The following is a 10,049-nucleotide window of genomic DNA, read 5'->3' on the forward strand; positions in this document are numbered from 1 at the left end:
TTATATATAGGAAGAAGCCGAGCGGTGAAACACGTGTCGGGGTGTCAGGAAGAGTGTCACAACTCTGCATCAGGTGAATCGCTCTCCCTTTACTACTTATAACTTTTATTATTGACATTTGGGATTATTTAGCGTTCAGTCAGCTGATTATAGTATGCATACTGTTTAGAATTAGTGACATTTTGGTCTATTACCTTACATGGCATGGTATAATCAGTGAATTAGATGCACTGCTTTCCCTTTACTATTCACACCTCTTGCTATTGACTGTTGGGATTACTTAGCAGTCATCTATTCAGCTGTTCATTGTATTGAATACTGTCTATGCTAAGTGGCTGTTTGGTCTTTTGACCTTATATGATGTGGCACAATCAATGGAAAATAATGCCTTAATTTCGTTTTAGTCGAAGAATTATATATTTTTTCATATATCTGGCACTGTGCACTTTATGATAAATAATTATTTGCATATTTTTTGGCATTAAATTTTGGATATATGAGCATTCATTACCTTTGTATTTTCCACTGATTTTTGCACGAGTTGTTCCGTCCTGATTTTTGAGGCATTCTGCTTTATTTTACATAAATTATTGTTTTTATTATTTGAAGTAAAAATGTTATTTTTATGGATCTCTTCTTTTGCCCTTACGTTATCATAAGGAAGGATTGGAGTTAAATATTTATGTTGAAGTGCCATATATCTTTATTGTCTCTTCTGGACATTTACTTAATGGTATATATATATTAGGGTAACTTAGAAATTTCCATATTTTTGAAAGAAAAGCAGCTTTTTACAATGACGCTAACATTAAATGATTCAGAGATACACTATACATTGTTAATGTGATAAATGACTTTTCTAGTTGCAAACGTTTGGTTTGTAATGCAATATCTTCATAGGTGTAGGGAGGCCCATTTCCAACAACCATCACTCCAGTGTTCTTATGGTACTTTGTGTTTGCTAACTGTGTAAGAAGGCTGATGGATGGTTAGAATACCCTTGAAAACTCTTGTGCAAGTATGTTAGCACAGCTGAAAACAGTTTGGCTGATTAGAGAAGCTATAAACCTGACCTTCCTTTGAGCTAGTTGAGAATCTGGAGCATTACATTTGTTGGTTCCATTAAACTCTCAAAATGGCCAGAAAAAAAGAACTTTCATGTGAAACTCTACAGTCTATTCTTGTTCTTAGAAACAAAGACTATTCCATGTGAGAAATTGACAAGAAACTGAAGATTTCCTACAACGGTGTGTACTACTCCCTTCAGAGGAGAGCACAAACAGGCTCTAACCAGAGTAGAAAGAGAAGTGGGAGGCCCCGCTGCACAACTGAGCAACAAGACAAGTACATTAGAGTCTGTAGTTTGAGAAATTGTCTCCTCACAGGTCCTCAACTGGCAGCTTCATTAAATAGTACACGCGAAACGCCAGTGTCAATGTCTACAGTGAAGAGGCGACTCCGGGATGCTGGCCTTCAGGGCGGAGTGGCAAAGAAAAAGCCATATCTGAGACTGGCTAATAAAAGGAAAAGATTAATATGGGCAAAAGAACACAGACATTGGACAGAGCAAGATGGGAAAAAAGTGTTATGAACAGACGAATCCAAGTTTGAGGTGTTTAGATCACACAGAAGAACATTTGTGAGGTGCAGAACAACTGAAAAGATGCTGGAAGAGTGCCTGACGCCATCTGTCAAGCATGGTGGAGGTAATGTGATGTCTGGGGTTGCTTTCTTGCTGGTAAAGTGGGAGATTTGTACAATGTAAAAGGGATTTTGAATAAGGAAGGCTATCACTCCATTTTGCAACGCCATGCCATACCCTGTGGACAGCGCGTGATTGGAGCCAATTTCATCCTACAACAGGACAATGACCCAAATTATGAAAGAACTATTTAGGGAAGAAGCCGGCAGCTGGTATTCTATCTGTAATGGAGTGGGCAGTGCAGACACCACATCTCAACCCCACTGAGCTGTTGTGGGAGCAGCTTGACCGTATGGTACACATGCCAAAGGTCTGCAATGCTGGACTTGCTGCAAAGGGAGCATTCTGTGATGGAAGCAAAGTCTGAAGGAGAAAATTATTATTTCAAATAAAAATCTTTTTTTCAAACCTTGTCAATGTCTGGACGAGATTTTAAATTAATTTGGCAACTCATTTGATTAATAAAAGTATGAGTTTTCATGGAAAACACAGTTGTCTGGGTGACCCCAAACTTTTGAACGGTAGTGTATATACATATATATATATACACACACATACACGTAATTATCCCTTGATTAGAAGATTCACAGACAAAATGATAAAACTAAACTTTATTAATTCCAAATGTAAAACTATAACCATAATTCACTCCCTGAAGGTTAGTCAGAAGGTGACTAATAGAAAAAACATGTACCCCACAGTTCAGTAGATAGAGTGAGTGTGTATACGTCACCTCACCCTAAGCCTCACATTTCTACGGGTTTCATCGTCCTCACCAAAGACGACTCATCAGGAGACTATTTAATATTGAACTATATTCAAGTGAGACTAGACAAAAAAAACTCTAAAATCATGTATCATGTTATCCGAAACAGTCAGAAAACTAGCCACATATTGGCAGATCCCAGACCTCAAACCATATACTGTGTAAGTTTATAAGCCCCTCCAGAGTCAGGAATAGATAGTATGTGAAAATACCGTATATACCGCTCAGGGAACACTTACCTTTCAGAGATAATTTCCATATTCATACTAAATAATGGCACAGATCTCCCAGACATTATGATTGCACATATCCCTAGTCTCTATACCGATATTGCACTCATTCCCTGACAGACCGCAGCATGGCCATTAGTTAGAAGCTGCTAATGATCTTTGGAGCAGGTAAGTTTTCCCTGAGTGGTACATATTGGGCCGTCTGAAGACTGAGTTTAGTCTAGGACAATTTGTCTGCACTACTAATTAACAGCAGTTACATTACCAAACTAGGGCAGTCCCTATAGGAGAAAAAACACAAGAATTATACTGTATTGTCACATACTATCTATTCCTGAAACTGGAGGGGCTTATAAACTTAAGGCCCCGTCACACTAAGCGATCTCGGTAGCGAGATCGCTGCTGAGTCACAACTTTTGTGACGTAACAGCGATCTCACCAGCGAGATCGCTGTGTGTGACAGCGATCAGCGAGCGGCCCCCCTGCCGGTATCGCTGATCGCTGGAAGAAACCTCTGGACATTTCTTTGGTCGCTGGTCTCCCGCTGGCCAGCACGCATCGTGTGTGTGACAGGCGGGAGACCAGCGATCAGGTGTAAAAAATAATAAAAAAAATAAAAAATATACGTAGTTATTCTCACCTTCCGACGTCCCGTTCAGCCATCCTTCCTCTCTCCACGCTCCGGTCCCAGTGATCCTTTGCACGAATGACCGCGAGACTTTGTTATCCCTCGAGACCGTGACATCTCGCGGTCATTCACGCAAAGGATCACTGGGACCGGAGCGTGGAGAGAGGCAGGATGGCTGAACGGAACGTCGGAAAGTGAGAATAACTATATTTTTTATTTTGATTCTATTTTTTACAGGGATGGCCAGCGATGACGGGCGCTCGGCATCGCTGTGCTGATCGCTGGTGAAGCTGTCTGTGTGACAGCTCACCAGCGATCACATAGCAACTTACTAGCGATCCTGACACCTTGATATCGGTGTCGGGATCGCTGGTAAGTCGCTTAGTGTGACGGGGCCTTAACACAGTATATAGTTTGAAGTTTGGGATCTGCCAATATGGGGCTAGTTCTCTGACTGTTTCGGATAACATGATACATGATTTTAGGTTTATTTGTCTAGTCTCGCTTGAACATAGGTCAATATTAAAGTCTCCTGATGAGTCGCCTTGGGTGAGGACGATGAAACCCGTAGAAATGAGAGGCTTGGAAATTTGGGATACATGTTTTTTCTATTAAGCTATGTGCACATGGTGCGTATTCTGCTTTGGAATTTTCCACGCAAAATTCACTACATCCGCAGGTCAAATGACCTGCATTTTTCCTGCAGATTTAGTGCATTTTTTGTGCAATTTTACTGCATATTGTGTGCAGTTTTCTCCTGCGGTTTTCCACCTGCAGATTTCTAGAATGGAGCAGGTGGAAAACTGCAGCAAACCCGCACAAAAGTAGTGACATGCTGCATTTTTCATTCCACACCAAATCTGCATGGAAAAAAACGCAGCATGTGCACTGCGGATTTTGTTTTACATACAGTCATATGTTAAAGTTTGGGCACCCCTATTAATGTTAACCTTTTTTCTTTATAACAATTTTGGTTTTTGCAACAGCTATTTCAGTTTCATATATCGAATAACTGATGGACTCAGTTATATTTCTGGATTCAAATGAGGTTTATTGTGCTAACAGAAAATGTGCAATCTGCATTTTAACAAAATTTGACCAGTGCAAAAGTATGGGCACTCATCATTTTCTTGATTTGAACACTCCTAACTACTTTTTACTGACTTCCTGAAGCACTAAATTGGTTTTGTAACCTCATTGAGCTTTGAACTTCATAGCCAGGTGTATCAAATCATGAGAAACACCAAGGTTACTTACCGGTAGCCGGTTTTTCCGGAGCCCATGACGGCACACATGAGAGAGGGGATCCGCCCAGCCAGGACAGGAACCCTACTGAAAAGGGGCGGTACCTCTCCCTCGCTTCAGTTGGTTTACAGAGCATGAGAGGACCCCGGGTTAGTACACATTGTAAAACTATCACCACATTATATCTTACTAAAAAAGCACCCAAACAATAGTGCACACCAAAGGAGTGATAAGGGGGGGGGGATATACAGGTGCCGTCATGGGCTCCGGAAAAACCGGCTACCGGTAAGTAACCTTGGTGTTTTCCCGTCTCCCATGACGGCACACGAGAGACTTTTGTAGAATAAGACACCCTAGGGAGGGACCACCGCTTGCAGCGCCCTTCTACCAAAGGTTAGGTCAGTAGAGGAAGATAGATCAAGTCGGTAGTGCTTAAGTAAAGGTCGAAGGTGAGGACCAAGTAGCGGCTTTACAAATCTGCTCAATCGATACCTCAGCCTTCTCTGCCCAGGAGGCAGCCACGGCTCTGGTGGAGCGAGCCTTGATGCCTTCTGGAACCGGAGCGCCACTTGCAGAGTAGGATAACATAATGGCCTCCCTGATCCATCTGGCAATGTTACTCTTTGCTACCCCGTACCCTTTTCTACTACCCAGAAAAGCTACAAACAGGGACTGATCTTTCCTCCACTGACTAGTTATTGACATTTATTGTAATATGGCTCTCTTTACGTCCAATGTATGGAACTTTTGCTCCCCAGGGTTTTTAGGATTATTACAGAAAAATGGCAAGGAGATCTCTTGAGTCCTATGAAAGTTTTTGGCCACCTTGGGGAGATAGGCCGGGTCTGGTCTTAGAACCACTCTGTCATCCAAGATCTGCGTATATGGAGGGCATATAGATAGAGCATGTAGGTCACTCACTCTACGGGCCAATGTTAAGACTACCAATAAAACAGTTTTAAATGTGAGTAGTTTTGGTGACAGTTCATGTAATGGTTCAAAGGGATCTTTGGTTAAAGCCTCTAAGACTAGATTCAGGTCCCACGGAGTTATCTTTGGGATAATGACCGACCTCGATCTGCCACAGGGCTTTATAAACCGGGACACCCACCTATTGGCCGGTAGGCCGCAGCCATACAGGGCCCCCAGAGCTGAGACCTGGACCCTGAGGGTGCCAGTGGCCAACCCGAGTTGCAGCCCCGACTGAAAGAACTCTAGGATAGGTCCCACTGGAGCTACATCCCCCAAAGACTCCCCCAGGAAGCCTAGGAACTTTTTCCACGTTCTACCGTAGATTTGGGATGTTAAAGGTTTCCTACTTTTCAACAGGGTTGAGACTAACCCTGGTGAGAATCCCTGGCGACTCAGTAGCGCCCTCTCAAAATCCAGGCTGCCCGATGGAAGCCCCCACCTAAGAGTGGACCACCAGTCCCTGGGAGAGTAGGTCTGGAACCTCTGGTAAGATCCATGGATCTGTCACTGACATGAGTCCCAGAAGGGAGAACCAAGGTCTCCCTGGCCAAAACGGAGCTATAAGAATTATTCTTGCGCGATCCTCCCTGATTTTCCGGACTACTACGGGGATCTTTGTTATCAGGGGGGAACTTATAGGCCAGGGAGAACTTCTAAGTTATTTGTAGGGCATCTACTGCGAAGGGATTTTCTTTTGAATTCAGTGAGCAGAACTTCCTGACCTCGCTGTTGCGTGAGGTGGCGAACAGGTCTATTTCTGGTTTGCCCCAAGCCTGAACTATTTGCTGGAAAATTTGGGGGTTTAGGGACCATTCCCCCTGTCTTAGGTGTCTGCGACTCAGGAATTCTGCTTGAGTGTTTTCGACACCCCTTATATGCAGTGCCGTGATGGACAACAGATGTTGTCCAGCTAACTGGAAAAGTAGATTTGGTATTTTCATGAGGCCCCGAGATCTCTTTCCCCTCCCCCGATGGTTGATATAAGTTACCACTGCACGATTGCCCGTCATGACTCGGGTGTGGCGGCCCCGAAGCAAGGGGAGAAAAAGTTTCACGGCTTTCTCTACTGCCCACAGTTCTTTTACATTTGAACCGTGATCCTTTTCTAGCGAGGACCAGGTTCCCTGTATCGAGTGGGATCTCAGGTGTGCTCCCAACCCTGTGGCACTTGCGTCGGTTGTAATGAGGTCCTCGATTGGTTTCTGCCACCGGACACCGGCTGTTAGATGCTCTTCTATAGTCCACCAGAGTAGGGCGTTTCTTACCTCCATGGAGGGACATAGTTCACCCTCTATACGCCCTTTCAATTGTTTCTGCGCTGACAGAACTTCCCACTGCAGTTGTCTTAAGTGGTACTGTGCCCATGCTACCGCGGGTATGCATGATGTCAACGAGCCTCAAAGGGACATTGCGTTCCTCAGTGTTATAGCTGGCCTTTGTATTGCTGTGCGAGCTAGGCCCCTTATTCTGGTCACATTGTTTCCTGGTAGGAGGCAGTGCTGTCGCTCGGAGTCCAGTATTAGCCCTAGGAAGGATTGCACCTTTACTGGTGTTAGTCTCGACTTGGGGATGTTTACTATCCATCCTAGCCTTAGTAAAGTTAATATCACTTCCTTCACTTGGTGTGTGCAATGGGTCTCCGACCTCCCTATGACAAGAAAATCGTCCAGGTATGGGACGATCACCATGTCCCGGGAACGAAGAAATGACATTACCTCAGCCATCACCTTGGTGAAGACTCTGGGGGCTGTAGACAGGTTGAACAGAAGAGCTGCGTATTGGTAGTGTTTGACCTGACCTTGGACATAGAGCACTACTCTCAAGTACTTTTTATACCCCCGGTGGATTGGGATATGATAGTAGGCATCTTTTAAGTCTATCACTGCCATGAGGCAGTGCTGGAACAGGATTTTTGTGGCCGTATTGATTGACTCCATTTTGAAAGAGCAATTGTCTACCCAATAATTGAGCCTCCTCAGATTAAGTATGGTCCTCCAAGAGCCATCTGGTTTTTGTATTAAAAAGAGGGGGGAGTAGAAGCCCCTTTCCTTCTTCTTGAACTGGGACCCCCTGTAGGACTCGTTTTTGCACTAGTCCCAAGACTTCCGTCTCCAGGGTCAGTTGTTGCTCTTGGGCTTTCCTTTGGGGTGTCATTATAAAGGTTCACCTGGGCGGACGGGTGAATTTTATTTATTTTTTTAAACCGTCCTTGATTATGCTCAGGACCCATGTACTGGGGGAGATATTTTGCCCAGGCGGGAAGGAAGAGAAAAAGTCCTCCCCCTACCTCCGACCTGATGTCATTGTGGAGATTTTTTGGAGGAAGTAGAGGGCCCTTTAAACATATAGCCCAATCCTCTCCTTTTAAAGTTCAAATTTTTCCTATCTCCCGTGGGATGACCCCTGCCACATGCTCCCAAAATTTCCTCTAGTTTTTTCCTGAAGAGGAACTGGCCGTCACATGGAATGGAACACAGTCTATGCTTTGATGGCAAATCCCCCGGACACCCTTTAAGCCACAGGGTTTGCCTTGTTGCATTTGATAAGCTTGCCGCTCTAGCTGTCAACCTCGCGGCATCTGCTGAGGTATCTGCTAGGAAAGCCACTGCTCCATGTACCAGTGTCAGACTAGACAGTATTTCGTCCCTAGGAATTTTATCCCTGATCTGGTCCTCTATTTGTTGTAGCCAGGCCATGAGGGCACGAGCGGTACAAGTACCAGCTATTGCCGGTTTTAATCCACCTGCCGATGCTTCCTGGATATGCTTCAGGAACCCATCTGCTTTTTTATCAAGCGGGTCTTTCAGCGCGCCAGAGTCCTCTAATGGTAGAAATACCTTTTTTGAGGATTTAGCTACGGCACCATCAATCTTTGGGATTTTTTTCCAGGTTTCTGAGTCTTTTTAAATGGGTACCACCTTTTTGATGTAGAAGATAAGGCACCCGACCTCTCAGGGTTTTGCCCATTCCCTGTCAATTAAGGCCTTTATCTTATTGACAGGGAAGGTGCGTTTTTTTTTTTTCTTTCCTTTTCCTCCAGTCCTCCCTTAAGGCCCATTGTAGACCTGACAGTTTTGACCAGCTTTTCCACGTCCTCTGTTTTGGAAACACGGACGGCCCCCTATATCTCTGTCTGAGGAGGCTTCGGAGGACTGAGTAGAGGAAGAGGAGGTGGAGGGGGGCAGGGATTTTTCACGGCCTTTTTGCACTAGCGAGGCCTCTGAGTCCCTTGTACGGCTTCTTTTATTCGCCCTTTTAAGGGCTGCCTTTAGGGAGCCTTTCACCTCCTCTTGTATTATAGCCCTAAGGCTAGTCACCAAATCAGGGATTTCATGCCGTATGGCTTTGTTTATACAGTCAGCGCAGAGATCTTTCTGCCACTGACCTGCCAGCGGGTGTCTGCATAGGGTGCATGCTCTATTTTTGCCGCTAGCAACCTCTAGTGATCAAACAGAAAAATTGGAACCCCGTTACCATAAGGGTGACATTCACATAGATCACTCACCACCGCTGTCAATCAAGGGTACCGATCTCGGAGGCTCCTCAGATGCACTTGTGACACTTTTTCTGGACGTCTCAGAGTCATGCCGGTCGTGTTTACAACTGCCGCTCCCACCACTTGAGCGGCTACTTCTGGTATGCTGGCGGCTCAGCACTGCATCTGGTGAGAGCTCTTGCTGCTGCTCTCTTGCCCCACTTCCCTTGTGAAGTTTTCTGGGCATGAGTGCGCCTTGTGGTCATCCCTCTATCCGAGAGGGATCCACTGCACTCTCAAGCCTCCTCCGGTGCCCATTCACAGCCCCTCACCCCTCCTGCCATGCCGCCGGGATGATCTTTTGCCGGCCAGCGTTTTCCCCATGGGCGCCACCATCTTGGATCCCGGCGCCGCCCCCTACGTCACACGGGCACGCCCATTCCCAGCGTGCCTTGCGCGCGACGTCAGAGGGGCGCGACCCAGGGGCGGCCGCCCCTCCTGGAGCTCCTGGACATCAGCAGAGGGGGGAGGGCGGCGCGGCAGCCACGGGGGAGGGCGGCGCGGCAGCCACGGAAGAGCCCCTGGACCCCTGACTGTGCTGCGCTGACGCCCGCTCGGATGCTGAGCCCCCGGGGGACCCGCGGACGGCACTTCCATCCCCGACGCCCAGCACACAGGCTCTGCCTGATCTTCCACGCTGGCACGGGGGTGGGCAGGTACAGACATCTTGACACGCCGTCTTCAGCACACGGGTCCCTGTCAGGACAGGAAACCCAACTGAAGCGAGGGAGAGGTACCGCCCCTTTTATCTTCAGTAGGGTTCCTGTCCTGGCTGGGCGCATCCCCTCTCTCATGTGTGCCGTCATGGGAGACGGGAAAAAGGTATTTAAGGTGGCCACTTGCAAGTAGTTCTCCTATTTGATTCTCCTATGAAGAGTGGCATCATGGACTCCTCAAAACAACTCTCAAATGATCTGAAAACAAAGATTATTCAACACAGCTTTTCAGGGGAAGGATACAAAAAGTTGTCT

Source organism: Dendrobates tinctorius, unplaced genomic scaffold (assembly GCF_039654945.1).
Source record: "Dendrobates tinctorius isolate UK_male_01 unplaced genomic scaffold, ASM3965494v1 ptg000233l, whole genome shotgun sequence".
Classification (NCBI taxonomy): Eukaryota; Metazoa; Chordata; class Amphibia; order Anura; family Dendrobatidae; genus Dendrobates; species Dendrobates tinctorius.